The sequence below is a fragment of the Polypterus senegalus genome, chromosome 18 (assembly GCF_016835505.1).
Source record: "Polypterus senegalus isolate Bchr_013 chromosome 18, ASM1683550v1, whole genome shotgun sequence".
Lineage (NCBI taxonomy): Eukaryota > Metazoa > Chordata > Cladistia > Polypteriformes > Polypteridae > Polypterus > Polypterus senegalus.
Genome location: NC_053171.1, coordinates 51,659,133 through 51,675,009, shown reverse-complemented (window position 1 = coordinate 51,675,009; position 15,877 = coordinate 51,659,133). Strand labels below are relative to the sequence as shown.

The window sequence follows — 15,877 nt, the reverse complement described above, 5'->3', positions numbered from 1 at the left end:
TTGTAAAGTGGGTGCGGCTGAATGCATGTTAAGGAGATGCCGTCGGATCATCTGCTGCGGTTAGATGTCCGTGGACTTGTTTTAAATGATGTCTCACTGCCTTGTCTTGCGTGACACTGTAAACACAATATTTGACCTTTATTTCTGGTCCCGGGTGTGGTTAAATCTCTTTCTCAGGATGTATAATTCTGCTTGCGTTGTCGGGGTCTTTTGCAGCTGAACCCATGCTAAGGAGGTGCCATCGCGCTGCTATCAGTCTTCTGTGCTGTACTCCGCCTCCCTCAATCGGACTTAACAGTCACTTAAAACAAAAAAAGGCTTCAGCCTGGCTGGGACGCTACATTACTTTCGAATTTTAAGGCTTTCATATTCTTTACCTTTCTCTGCATGTGTATCGTGCCATCGTTTGTTTGAGCCTTTCGAATTCCACTGCTTTCATAATCTCATATCTGCCTTTTTTTCTTTCCAACGCTTTTGGGTCTCTTTTCTCTGCGCTGCTCTTTCTTCTTCTTTCGGTGACGTTTCATCTAGAACGCATTGCCCTTATACGCTTTATATGTGCTGAAAGCACAGGATCTGTGTGTGCTATGTGTTTTACACGACTGAGTGTTATTTGATATTGTTTGCGTCTTGCAGGTCTTTTAAGTGTCTTCTGAGAACTTCCGAGAAGGTCACGTATCGTCGCCCTGCTTTTCCTTTCCAGGATTTTTTTTTTTGATATAATCGAGAGATAATTTAAAGATTAGACACCATTACCGACTGACATCACGACTTTCTTTTCTGGTTTGTTTTTTTGGAGTCATATTTTATCTGCTGTTATTTAGCTACAGTACCTCAGCATTCCCTTTACTCCTATTCCCATGTACCACTAGTAGTTCAATCCTCTTGTAGGTTCAGCACACATCATACCCAGTTTTTTGTCACTTTCTGAACAGCAGCAGTTTTATTGGTTTATAGGTGGCTAGTAGAGTAGCATTTGCAGCCATAGGGAGTACAAAGCAATTTAACACATGATAGTGGCAGTGAAATAGATTCTATTTGTAGTGATGCTGAAGAATACAGTGCACACAAAGGTGGCAATAATGCTCAAACTGTAGGCTTATGCGGCTACCTCTGAACGTATGTGCTGTGAGAAGTGTTTCTGCTGTTCGGAGTCTCCAAGGTGCAAAGCCAAGTTTACTGGATTCACAGGACCCCTTACAGTATTTTAAAATCATATAGTAGTCTACTGAGCTACCACCAGCTTCATCTACAGGTGCAGAGAGTTATCTGCAACTTTTTGTAGCAGTGTTTATTTTTAAAAGTATTTTTGTACATTAGTGCATAACATTCCACATTCTACCTTAATACAAACACAATCAGCATCTTGGAAGAGAACATTCCAGTAAATGTGTGGTCATTTTCCATTGTAGTCAATTTTTTAAATTAATATTTGAAAAACTGCATTAATGTATCCTCAAATTTTATTTTCAGGCCTCCCCACCAATTAGTCTCTCTGTCAAAAGCCTCATCAATTTGACTTTTTGGGTTATTCTGAGGTGCAATATGTGTTACACAGTTTAGTTGACTCCAGTCAGTGATCAGTGTATAAAGCTGCATAAAAATGTGGCACACTTGGAATATTAACTCATGTTAGTAAAGATGAAGTTTAGGTCCTGAAAAAGCATGTTTACGCTCTGTAGTGTTTGAGCTAATAGTGAGGAGCATTTTCACAATCTCCAGTTAGGAGCCCAGAATAAATATTGGCTAACAGTAAACATCTGTTGTTTTTTAAGAGATTCTTCTCTGTGACCACTTAACTGTAGATTTGCTTGTAATTGAGTATAGGCCTCTGATTTCCAAAGGTTAATGTCCATTCCCTACGTCTGAACACTTGAAAGTTTCTGGTGGGAGCATTGCTGAAAGAATCAAGCCATCACGTGTGTGATCAACAAACTACTGAATGTGGTAGGAAGCCTTGTCAGTTGAAAAGACTTGCTTGCTGCATCAGTGTACATTTTTGTTTTTAATTTGTACACTTCATGAAATGACTCCGCACTGTTTTAGTGTTTGTTAGATCTTGCAGGCTGACCAATGAACTTTCTCACCTTTTTGAAATCAAAAATGAGTTTGTGCTTAAAAGATCTGTGTCTAGAGTTTCTTGGTGCCCTCAACATGCAGTACAGTACATTTTCTGACATAGCTGTAGTTGTGATGCTGTTCCCTACTTGCAGTCATCACTACTGTGGAATATCCTCCAGTATTTGAAAAATAATTTTTTCTGTTTATTTTTGTTACAGTGCTACTTGTAATTATGATCCTTTTCATTTGTAATGAGTATTGAAGCAATAGTAGAAAAGTTAATTTTGTTTTTTTTTTTTTTTTAATCCAAAGCAAAGTATGAGTTAATTGCCTTTATTTATGTTGTGATAAATGAGGAGAGGGTGCAAATAACTTTTGCCATTCTTGCCCTCCCTGCCCCAGTTGCTTTACAGATAATGCTATTATTTCTGTTGCTTGCTTTCTAGACTTGCGGCACAATTCCACTATATTGATGGCTAGTGCCTGACATGTTCATATCTAATGACATATTAGATGCAAAATTAACAGACTCAAACCCAACTGCAAGTTGAATACAATGATGGATGCCAGTCGTAATAAGCTGCTGTTTTTTGCATGTATCACACATTTGGGCATAATTAGTCACATTAAAAGTATTTTTTCTTGGATAGATAGGAAAATATTATGGTCAATTTTTTGTTTTTCCTATGGTAAAGTGCACATGCCTTCATCACTGCATGTGACAGTGACTATTGGCAAATAAATCAAGTTTGGAGGTAACACATTATATAGTAAACCTTTTAAGTGCTAGCTGATCCATAATAGCTAAGAGTCGCATCTCCTAGTAGTCTTTCGCTACTGTTAGTGGTCCTCAAAATTCACTTACAATTGAATGTGAGTATTGAAAGCAGTTCATCTAGACCACCGGCGTCGAACTCCAGGCCTTGAGGGCCGCAGTGGCTACAGGTTTTCATTCTAACCATCTTCTTCATTAGTGACCAGTTTTTGCTGCTAATTAACTTCTTTTGCTTTAGTTTTAATCAACTTGATTTAGGCCCATTAGTTGTCTCTTTTTTAATTAGCAGCCAAACAATAATGAGACACAAAATAAGTTGCCACACGACCAGCTCACCTGTGCCCATCACACAATATCTGAAAATAAAGAAAAGTGAAGGTCTCAGTAAGGTTGATCTCTCAGGTCACCAAAACATTTTGACAAACAGAAAATCAACAGTTTTGGAAATGTCTGCTGTGGCAGAATGAGAGCAGCAACAGACCACAAAATTAAATAACAGGCTTAATTAATTAACAGCAAGAATCAGCATCTCATTAATAGATTGGTTGGAGTGAAATTGGTTGGAGATTGAAATCCCAGTTTAGCTGCTCATCTGTTCGCTCGTTTCATGTCTCATTTCTGTTTGAATGCCATTTCATGAAGAAACAAATCAATTCAGAGGGCTGAATCCTTAAAAACAGGGCTATTAAAATGAAGGGAAAAGGAGCTAATTAGCAGTGAAAACTGGTCAATGATTAGGAAAAGGGTTTGAATGAAAACCTGCAGCCACTGCGGCCCTCCAGGTCTGGAGTTTGACACCCTTGATCTAGACAACCATCTATTTAAAGTGATTAAATGAAAGGTGGTATTGCGACTTTTGTTGTAAAACTAACCAAGAGATTTAATGGAAAAATTGAGTTTTTCAAGGAAACAAATTATTTCAAAAAGGAAACTGTAAAAAAAAAAAAAAAAATGGAGTCACAAGCGTAACAAAGCTTAGGACTGCGTAATTGTAATGTTTGTCCCCAAGGAGACATCCTTTGTCCAGACTTTATCTTTCCAGTGAAAAATACTGAGAAGATTGACTTTGAGAGAGAGAGAGAGAGAGACGGCTGGACGCATAAGGCCGAGAAGGCAGTTAAAGAATGCACCAGGCTTGTTTTTAAAGAGACAGATCCGAGCATTGTTTTAACCTCGTATTTAATATTTATATTATATATTATATATTTTAATTAAGACTTTTTTCTATTGGATTTTAACCTCCACTTCACTTCTGTTTACAGCGATCGGTTCGTAGTATGCATTGTTGCAATGTTACTTTTCTTGGTGGTTTATTAAATTACGGATTTTTCAAATGTTCATTTTTGTCCCTGTGCTTAAAAAGGGTTTTTAGCGAGAGGTTCATAGCGCTATAGCGCGAACTCTTGCAGTGTTAGTTTTCTCTGTTGTTCAAGGTTTTCTCAGTGTTATTTAATGTTTTTACATTTAGTTTACTATTACACTGTACATGCTATGGTATAATTAACTATTGTGTTTAAAAATCATTAAAAAATATATTTACATACAGTTTGTATGGTCTGGAACGGATTAATTGTATTTACATAGAATCCTATGGGGAAATTACTTCGGTTCACGACCAAATCAGTTTACGACCAGAATGGAGTGAATTATGGTCGTGAACTGAGGTTCCACTGTACTTGTATAGGGTAAATAATACAGTATATTGTTTTTTTGGAATACATGCATTTCATGAGTGTTCCTTGTCTACAAAGATCTGGGTAAGTGTAAGATGAAAGGAAATGAGAGAAATGCAACAAATTCTAAAACACACACCTAAAGCAGAATCTTTTTCCATGTTATACTAATAATGACATGAAGTGAACTGCCTGTCTCCTAGAATCTCCTCCATGCCCTTGAGACTGTGCTGGGAGACACAGCAAACCTTCTGGCAATGGCATGTATTGATGTGCCGTCGTGGAGAAGTTGGACTACTTGCACAACCAAACTCTGTAGGGTCCAGGTACCGCCTCATGCTAGCAGTAGTGACACTGAGTGTAGCCAAATGCAAAACAAGTAGAAAACACAGATGAGGAGGGAAAAATGTCAGTGGCCTCCCTCCACCTTTTAAACCATTGCTGTTTTGGGGGTCATCTCATTGTTTTCCCTCTAGTGTACATATTGTTAATTTCATTAATGCCAAAGCAGCAGAAACTGATTAACAATCCCCTCTGCTACTTAACTGACCAGATCAATAGCCCAGAAGTTTCACTGACTTGATGCTATCCTCTAATTAAAAAGTGTTCCTTTAACTTTTTTGAGAAGTATATATAGGTAAAATTCCATTACAATGAAGTGCCAGGGACCTAAAAAATATTTTGTTGTCATGAACATTTCATAGTAATGAGATTCTGCATTTGTCACATCGTTGGAACTGGGGAGTCCTCTACAGCGCATCTTCGACCTGAGCCTGGAACAGGGGAGAGTCCCAAGGCTTTGGAAAACATCTTGTATCACCCCAGTCCCAAAGGTATCACATCCTAGTGAGCTGAATGACTTCCGGCCTGTTGCTCTGACATCACATCTGATGAAGACCATGGAGCTTCACCACCTGAGGCCACAGGTCCGCCACGCCCTCGACCCTCTGCAGTTCGCATACCAGGAGAAGGTGGGAGCGGAGGATGCCATCATCTATATGCTACACCGATCCCTCTCCCACCTGGACAGAGGCAGTGGTGCTGAAAGATTTATGTTTTTGGACTTCTCTAGCGCCTTCAACACCATCCAACCTCTGTTCCTTAGGTACAAGCTGACTGAGATGGGAGTAGACTCACACCTGGTGGCATGGATCATGGACTATCTTACAGACAGACCTCAATATGTGTGTGTTGGGAACTGCAGGTCTGACATTGTGGTCAGCAACACAGGAGCGCCGCAGGGGACTGTACTTTCTCCAGTCCTGTTCAATCTATATACATCAGACTTCCAATATGACTCGGAGTCCTGCCACGTGCAAAAGTTCACTGATGACACTGCTATTGTGGGCTGCATCAGGAGTGGGCAGGAGGAGGAGTACAGGAAGCTAATCAAAGACTTTGTTAAATGGTGCGACTCAAACCACTTACACCTGAACACCAGTAAGACCAAGGAGCTGGTGTTGGATTTTAGGAGGCCCAGGCCCCTCATGGACCCTGTAATCATCAGAGGTGACTGTGTGCAGAGGGTGCAGACCAATAAATATCTGGGAGTGCAGCTGGATGACAAATTGGACTGGACTGCCAATACTGATGCTCTGTGTAAGAAAGGTCAGAGCCGACGATACTTTCTTAGAAGGTTGGCGTCCTTCAACATCTGCAATAAGATGCTGCAGATGTTCTACCAGACTGTTGTGGCGAGTGCCCTCTTCTACGCGGTGGTGTGCTGGGGAGGCAGCATAAAGATGAAAGATGCCTCACGCCTGGACAAACTTGTTAAGAAGGCAGGCTGTATTGTAGGAGTAAAGTTGGACAGTTTAACATCTGTGGCAGAGCGACGGGCACTAAGTAAACTCATGTCAATCATGAAGAATCCACTGAACAGTGTCATCTCCAGGCAGAGGAGTAGCTTCAGTGACAGACTTTTGTCACTGTCTTGCTCCACTGACAGACTGAGGAGATCGTTCCCCACACTATACGACTCTTCAATTCCACCCGGGGGAGTAAATGCTAACATTACTCAAAGTTATTGTCTGCTTTTACATGCATTTTTATTACTATTTAATTTAATATTGTTTTTGTATCAGTATACTGCTGCTGGATTATGTGAATTTCCCCTTGGGATTATCTATTTCTCTCTCTCTCTCTCTTGCATCTAGGCATTTGCAAACATTTCAATAGCTTCTTTAGCATTAATTTTAATATTCTCCTGTCTACAAGTTATACAGCACAGTTATCAATCAGAAGCCGAATCATCCTTTTCTTCATATTGTGAGGTTTCTGAACTCTTTTGGGATCCCCCCACTCCCCACCCAACGGGAATGTCACGCAGAAGTGTGTCCCAAAGTGCGATTGCTGCGTCTGTGGAAGATTGTTCATTGCCGGGGTAGGGCAACAGCAGGCTCACAGCGGTGCAGTGAGGCTTCACAGAAGCAAATCCTAAAAGATTGGGGTCGTGCTACAAGTCCCTGTCTTAAACCCAAAAACACGAGTCTGAGTCTCAGTACTTTAGCAAACCATCTTTATTCAGCTTGAAACAGGAACAGCAGGGTTATTTATTGTAGCAGGATCTGCCACTCTCCCATACACACACACACAGCCAACAGGCAGGGTTGTGACCAGGTTAGTGGCCAAGTAATACTGTTATCTGCATTTACAAAGTTCCTTGCATCACCCTTTGAGATCATTTCTGTTTGCTTCGGTGAAGAGCTGCAGCAGAGCTGTGAGCCTGCTGTTGCTCTGGCAACATATAAACAGTCTTCTACAGACACAGTGATCGCACTGCGATTTCGACCATTCTAAAGCAGAAAGGATCTATTAAAGCAGCTGATATTGCAAAAGGAGTTACAGCGTTAAACAGGCAGAGGCTTAAGGCTGGAAGAGGTGGAAAAACTGTTTACCAGTTTACTCATTTACCAATTTGAGAACCCTCGTGCTTTCAAGAGCACAATGTAAACAAAGCCAGACTGCCAGTAATGTGGAGGGCAAACACGAAGGGTTGGGTCACGAGGACTTTTTTTTTTTGGAATGGCTGCATGAGGCTTTCGCTCCCACCAGCTAAACAGCTAAAAACACCAGAAACCCAAGAAATCACAAGAGAGAAAACAGCTGAAGAAAAACATCCCTCCATTGCGAAGCCAGACTCTCCCTCCTCTCCACCCAGTTCCTCCTCACTTCATGCCAGAACTCGACTCATGCAAGGTTAGTTTTCTTGGTGGTTTTTGTATTACGGAGTTTTCAAAAGTTAATTTTTCAGTGCGTAGCGTGAATTGTTGCAATGTTACTTTTCTCTTTTTTTAAATGTTCTTTTTTTCCTCTGCGCTTAAAACTCACTTTAAAAAAAGTGTTTACAGCGATTGGGCTCTAAGGCTAATAGCATGATCTCCTGCACTGTTACTTTTTTGGTTGCTTGTGGTTGGTTTTTAAATTAAAGTTCGAATTTGTTCAAATGTTCCTCTCTGTTCAGAGAAAGAGAGAGCCTGCTTGTGTAGCTGAGCAGGGAGCCTGGGTGTTTTGTGTCAGTGTTATTCAATGGTTTTACATTAGTTTACTATTACACTGTGCATTCTATGGTGTAATTAAGTATATTTGTGCTTAATCTTTACATATATTTACATACAGTTTGTACAGTCTGGAACGGATTAATTGTATTTACATACAATCCTATCGGAGAAATTGCTTCGGTTCATGACCAACTCGGTTTACGACCAGAGTTTTGGAACAAATTATGGTTGTGAACCGAGGTTCCACTGTGTGTGTGTGTGTGTATGTGTGTATATATATATATATATATATATATATATATATATATATATATATATATATACAGTAATCCCTCCTTGTTCCAGACCCCCTGCGATAGGTGAAAATCAGCGAAGTAGAAACCATATGTTTGTTTGGTTATTTTTATATATTTTAAGCCCTTATAAACTCTCCCACACAGTTTATAAATATTCCCTGTACAGTTATACAGCATAATCCCTTTGTATTCTTTTAGATATTAGGTATGATTGATTGAAATTATGTATGTAAACACACTGTTCATATACAGTAAAACCTAAATATTATTTTAAAGATATCGAGTATCTCTGATGTTACAGCCATTACGATAGACAGGCCACCAGCAATAAATACGTACAATGCAAGAAAAATTGTATACAGTAAATGTGTGTACAGTGACACTAAACGTACTTACATGTACTAAGTACTGTAAGTAGAAAATTAATTATGGTTACTCACCAACAATGACACAATGACTTGTCCGATAACGATGAGTTTAATTTTACTGCACAACAAAGGAGAGCGTTACAGCCCTTCTAAAGGAACCACTTCAAGCAACTGTGTAGCACCGCCGTTATTCTTCTTCAATCCAAATCCCTAAAGCAGATTCAATCCAGACTACTGCCTTATTACATCCACTTACAACTCGTTTTGCACCCTGGTTAAAAGGATACTGCGACCGTAGATCTTATATTCCTTTCCTACTTTTTAAATAAAAAGAATCATAGCCTCATTGATGCTGTAATGGCGTCCTACAGCGGTGTAGCTTTTCCCTTCCTTCAACAAATCCAAAACATTTACCTTTTCGGCAATCGTTAACATCTTCCGTTGGCGCTTGGGCACGGCCCCTGAAGCAGTAGCAGGAGCAGATCGTTTTGGAGCCTTAATGAAGGGCTTGACTATGCACAAAGATAAACACAAAAGAGCACACAAGTTAACTCTTTACACAGCGAAAAACGTTGATGCTGAATAAGCGAGACGAGACTTCCTGGTTAACACCGCATTCAGCACACAGGAATTTAACTGCGTGCTCTGATTGGTTAGCTTCTCAGCCATCCGCCAATAGCGTCCCTTGTATGAAATCAACTGGGCAAACCAACTGAGGAAGCATGTACAGGAAGTAAAAAGACACATTGTCCACAGAAACAAAGCGAAAAATCTGCGTTATATATTTAGTTATGCTTACATATAAAATCCGTGATAGAGAGAAGCTGCGAAAGTCGAAGCGTGATATAGCGAGGGATTACTGTATGTATATACTCATCACTAATTCTCCAACTTCCTGTGTAGGTAGAAGGCTGAAATTTGGCAGGGTTATTCCTTACAGCTTACTTACAAAAGTTAAGCAGGTTTCATTTCGAAATTCTACACGTAACGGTCAACATTGTCCACCATGTTGAACTTTCTTATGTATGGCCCCATCTTCATTAAATTTGGTAGGCGGCTTCCCTGCGCTAACCGAAACCGATGTACGTACTTATTTCGATGGTATGACGCCACTGTCGGCAGCCATATTGAACTTTCCAACGTCACTAATTCTCCAACTTCCCGTGTAGGTAGAAGGCTGAAATTTGGCAGGCTTATTCCTTACAGCTTACTTACAAAAGTTGGGCAGGTTTCATTTTGAAATTCTGCGCGTAATGGTCATAACTGGAACCTATTTTTCTCCATATACTGTTATGGACTTTAGCTCGATGGCCGTGGGGGGCGGAGCTGCGTGTCACATCATCACACCTCCCACGTAATCACGTGAACTGACTGTAAATGCAGTACGTAGAAAAGAAGGAAGAGCTCCCAAAGAGCGCTGAAGAAAAAGGCTTATTCATAAGTGCAGCTACTGCGGAAACAAAGCACGGTGTAAACCGTAAGTTTAAATTAAGTTTATGGACACGCTCCCGCTGCCGTTTGTCATGCCTTTGCCGAATACTTTATTCGCGAGATACAAGTTTAATGACAAGACACGAGGTATAAATGAGACTTTGGATCACTTTGTAACGCAGTTAAAATTGCTGTAGCGAGAAACTTTTAAGTGCCGAGTCTTAGCTAACATTAAATAAAGTCATGGACATCGCAACTTCACACAAGAGAGCAACTCATGTGAACTGACTGAACGCAGTACGAGTGATCACTTCCATGCATCAAACCTGTCCAAAAAACGCATTACACAATTGACAAGGTAGGAAAAGAATATGCTCCGAGCTGAGCTCCACAGCTAATGCGGTCTTGCGGAAGCAACTTCGTCACGCTGCCACCAAATACTCACAGAAAATCCACAAGTTAATACACACGCTGTCTCTAGAGTTTCTCCACACTCAATGTATTCCTCGCATCCCCGTTACACCCTCCAATTTCCAGTAAGGCTCTGCTTCGCGATGAGAAGTAAGAAGTCTCAGGGACAGACCCAACAAAAGGTTGCCATTGATTTCAGGCAAGATTTCTTTTCTCCTGGACAACTAGACGTTGCATTCTCAAGAATGAGCTCACACAGCTTCGTCATATTACAACCAGAGTGCTGAACTGACAACGTGATATATAAAGAGGACTATAATAATCGTAATAAACAAACAATAAAACAGCGGAGAACCCATGGATTAAATAAAAAGGCAGCTTCCTTGGCGAAGCAAGGGAAAAGGATGGCCTTATATGTCGTTCGTTTATAAAACAGCGGAGAAGCTGTGTAAAGGCTGCTTCACAAAAAACCAGCGGAGCGCCTTATATGAGCAGGCAGTCAGCTAAAGAAGGGAATCAATAAATATCTATAATCGTAATAAACGAACAAAAAATAGCGTACAAGCCACGGATTAAATAAAGGAAATGGGTACCTGAACAGTAAAGTAAGTCTCGAATAGCTACACAATAACTATAACAATCGTAATAAACGAACAATAAAACAGTACAGAACCGCGAAGCAAGGAGAAACGACGGCCTTATATGGCGTTCATTTATAAAGCAGCGGAGAAGCTGTGTGAAGGCAGCTACACAAAAAAACAGCAGAGCGCCACACTCTGAATGTATTCCTGAGAGCAGAGTTCCTTTTGGCATTTACGGGATTCGAACCGGCAACCTTCCGATTGCCAGTGCAGATCCCTAGCCACTGAGCCACCACTCCAGGGGCCTCATGTATAACGCCGTGTGCAGAACTCGCACTATAACATGAGGTAAGCACAAAAGCCGAAATGTGCTTACGCACAGAAAAATCCAGATGCATAAATCTGTGCGTTTGCCAACTTCTACTACATAAATCCCGGTCAGAGTGAAAAGTAACACTCGTGCACGTGCGTGCTGTCCTGCCCCAACTCCTCCCAGAATTACGCCTCTTTGAATATGCAAATCAATATAAATAGCCCTTAAACTCAGTGTTCTGTGAAATGACAATGACAAGAGGGAAAATGGAAGAATTTCAGCAAATGCCAAGGGAGGCAAGGAAAAACGTACTAATTGTTGGTTTAAAAAGTGGTATAAACAAACAAAAGGAAGCTGATCAACTGACATAGCGTGTTGGAGAAACTCGAAAGCTGAAATTCACAAAGTAGCACAGTGCCCGAAATAAAAAAAGAAGTTGTCAAATATCAAATATCAGTCGCCGTGAAAAGGCGAGTTGTAGCCCACCGTCTGAGTGTCATATGAAAGCTTATTAGGGTACAGAGAAAAAAAAGGCACAGTGGGGACAAAGCACGAAATGTCAACTTCAATCTTGAAATTTCCACTTTAATCACGTAGTTTATTTTGCCATTAAAGTAGAACATCATAAACTTCATCTTAAAATCGTTTAATTAACCAGTTTCTCAAATCACATCGTAATTAAAGTAGCATGTTAAATGATTTGTTTTGTATGTGTTCTATGTGTGTGAATGACTATGTGCTTCTTAAATCAGCTTTGTCTTCCTCCGACAGGACACAGAATCCATTACATTCGTGATAACTAAAATACTGAGATGTATACGTGATATCATTTTCACGATGATAGGAGTTAAAGCACGTTATTAAACATGGGAACACGGTGGTGCAGTGATTGTGCGCGACCTTCAATGAAATAATTTATTCCAGCAGTACTCGGGGGTGGCTCTAGGCTCGTGGCGGCCCTGGGCAGATAAAGAATCGGTGGCCCCTTCGCCCACCAATGTCAATATGGTATCTTATGCACGGCGGATGGCCACGTCCATTGCAGACACTGCATAGCCGCCTCGTGCTCATGACGCAAGCATTTAAGTTTGCTGAAATTTTTTTGCTTTGTCATTATTTTCTCTTTTATATTCAATATATATTGGCGTGGCAGCCCTGTGCAGGTGCACAGTTTGCACATGCCTAAGGCCGCCCCTGCAGTACTGTCTATTTCAAATGTACTAACTTCCAATTCCTGTCCTTCCTTTTCTTTCTCCAAATACCCAATCACCAAACAATCAGCTCTGTAATAGATGTTAAGCCATCTGTAAGCTTATAACGGCGATTCTTCAAAACTTTTAAGGAACATTGAAATATTTTCATAGTACGTGTTTAATTATTCTGTCCTTCAAGACACTCCCAGTGAAGCATACAGTGCGAGGCAGGAACAATCCGTGAGTGCCAGATCTTTGCTAGCGTAGCAACACCGTGTCCTTTAATTATTAACAATATATACTCGGCAAAAAAAGAAACGTCCTCTGACTTTCAACTGTTTTTACTTTCAGTAAACTTAATGTGTAAACATTTGTATGAACAGTAAAAGAGTCAACACCATAAGACATAAACTAAAAATGTTTCACAATGTGTCCCTGAATGAAGGGAGGCTCAAAATCAAAAGTACCAGTCAGTATCTGGTGTGGCCACCAGCTGCTTGAAGTACTGCAGTGCATCTCCTCCTCATGGACTGGACCAGATTTGTCAGTTCTTGCTGTGAGATGTTACCCCACTCTTCCACCAAGGCACCTGCAAGTTCCTGGACATTTCTGGGGGGAATGGCCCTAGCCCTCACCCTGCGATCCAACAGGTCCCAGATGTGCTCAATGGGATTGAGATCCGGGCTCTTCCACTGCGAGGATGATCAGCTGTCCTTCCTGTCTCCCTGTAGCGCTCTCTTAGGCGTCTCACAGTGCGGACATGGCAATTTATTACCCTAGCCACATCAGCAGTCCTCATGCCTCCCTGCAGCATGCCTAATGCACGTTCACGCAGATGAGCAGGGACCCTGGGCATCTTTCTTTGGGTGTTTTTCACAGTCGGTAGACAAGTCTCTTTAGTGTCCTGCGTTTTTAGAATTGTGACCTTAAATGCCTACTTTCTGTAAGCTGTTAAGGTCTTAACGACCATTCCACAGGTGCATGTTAATTAATTGATTATGGTTAATTGAACATGCATGGAAAACATTGTTTAAACCCTTTACAATGAAGATCTGTAAAGTTATTTGGATTTTTAAAACATTATTGTTGAAATACACAGTCCTGAAAAAGGGACGTTTCTTTTTTTGCTGACTATAGATTATTTAAATGAAGTTAAAGATTTATCTGTATAATATAATAAACATCTTTTGCTGCATTTCATCTTAAAAATTATATCATCATTATATGTAAATACATGCTTTATAAAGTGGCTCAGGTTGTGCAATATTATAACAGTAGTGCAAGTTTACAGTGAGGTGATTGTACTTATAAGTCCAAACAGTTCTACAAGGAGAAGTTGATGCACTGATTGGGATGAAACTCTTTCTGAACCGCGAGGTCCGTACAGGAAAGGTTTAAAGCGTTTGCCATGTGAGAAGCAGTTCAAATATGAAGCATGGCTGAGGCAGCGTGTGCTTGATGCTGTATACCGATAATTCTCTTTCCGATCAGCTGCTCCGAGTGGTGCAGTGAGAGTAATATGGAAAAAGATGATCTGCTGTGGCAACCCCTAACGGGAGCAGCTGAAAGAAGAAGAAGGAGGTGCAGTGAGAGTAACAATGCTAAAGCAGCTATGGTATTTGGAATAGTTTGACCATTCCGTGGACCATTATATTGTTACTGGTTAATTACAATCAAATGCATTAAACTAATAAACAATATGCTGTTAATTTCAGTGTGTTTATAAAGCGGCTTCAGGGACGTGGATCTGAAAAAAAGATAAACCACACAGGAACAGTAGCACTGCTTTGACGCTGGGTGCCGCCAGTCTGCAAAACCGAGCAGAGAACTTTTGTACGACAGGGTACGAGGTACCGTGGAAATGTGTGTGGCTTTACGCCAAGTTTAGGTTTTATACATCGCGATTTGAACGTAGAAACGTTCTTATGCAACATTTCTGTGCATACAGACCGTTTATACATGAGGCCCCAGCTCTTGTGGGCTCATAACTCATGTGGAAAATGTTCTGTAGCTGAAATAGCAGGCAGGTACAAATGGCCTCATGAGATCATTAATATTCATGAGTCATCAAGTTTTAGATGAGTGTTGAATTTGGGATTAGATAAAATTTGGCGGTGGATACAAAATAGGCACAGACAGGAATTATGAGAAAATGAGTATAAAGTTAGTAGTAATTATTAGTATAAGTAGTGGCATTGCTTATTAGAATGTAAATGTTTCAGCATAGAAAAAAAAAGCAAAAAGTATGATATGTGAAATGGAATTTTGGGACTATAAAATGAATATGTTTCAAAAATATCTTAATTCTGCAATAACTAGACCATGGGAACTTAGCAGTTATCCCATTTTTTTGACTGCTGCAATATTTTACATAAGGACGCCAGCATGACTCTATAAATTCAAAGGATTTTAAAAGAAGCATTTGAAGAAGAGAGAAACAAATGCCAAAGAGAAGACTGCTCAGTCAGACTTTGCCACCTACAGACTGCCCCTTTGCTCCCAAGGAGCCCATGCCTGGTTTAAGAAGACAAAGACTGTATTCACCGGAGCTACAATTTGAATCATTCAGGTTGTATGTTTTCTTATCTAACATTTACACTTGATTTCTTGTACAAATAAACACAAGTAATGATGGAAATGGTTTTGGTATTGCTTTACTTAAGCTGTCCTGTTGTTTATTGACATTTAGCATTGCTCAATGATTTTTAATGAAACAAAACTATCCATGTAGGTTACGTACTGTCAGAAGGTAGTGATTAGCCCTTAGCTTCTGTTAGATTGTGTAGCCCTTTCAAAGTTAGCCATCAGGATACAAAAGCCCGACACTGTAGCCATTCCTCGTTTTAGCTAGGGACGAATCGACATGTAATTGAATCCTGGCAGGGACACCTCAGGAGCGGATTGGTTTCTAGCCCCTGGTAAGATATCAGATTTGAGGTGATTGGTCTTGGCCACTGTTGAGATAATCTTGATTTATATTTGAGCTTATCTATGCTAAGTTGAATGTTGAATGGTTATTTTGCAGGACATGTGTGCGAATCAAAGCTAACAGTTTAGGCATATCCAGTATTGACTTGTCCATCAGCTAGAAGGTTGAAACTTGGACACAGTTGGGTGTTCCAGTACTATGCGAACATCAAAACTGGTGTTGGAATGGCTCGATCAGGTCAACATTAAGTGTTTGGAATGGTCTTCCCAAAGTCCTACCCTCAACCCTTTTGAAAATATGCTGACTATGCTTAAAAGGTATGACCGTCCCAGGAAACAAACAGATT

General features: G+C 40.4%; 1 protein-coding gene across 2 annotated transcripts in view; it reads right to left on the bottom strand.

Annotated features, from left to right (window-relative positions):
- The window catches only part of ccdc177 (coiled-coil domain containing 177), a 41,071-nt gene that overhangs the window by 13,374 nt on the left and 11,820 nt on the right, over positions 1-15,877 (bottom strand). The window contains exon 3 of one of the 2 annotated variants that reach the window (XM_039741607.1): positions 3,168-3,192. The exons of the other annotated variant lie outside the window; for it this stretch is intronic. The gene's annotated coding sequence lies outside the window, so the exon portion shown is untranslated. Of the gene's footprint in view, positions 1-3,167; positions 3,193-15,877 lie in introns of those variants that run through there. 2 annotated transcript variants of the gene reach the window in all.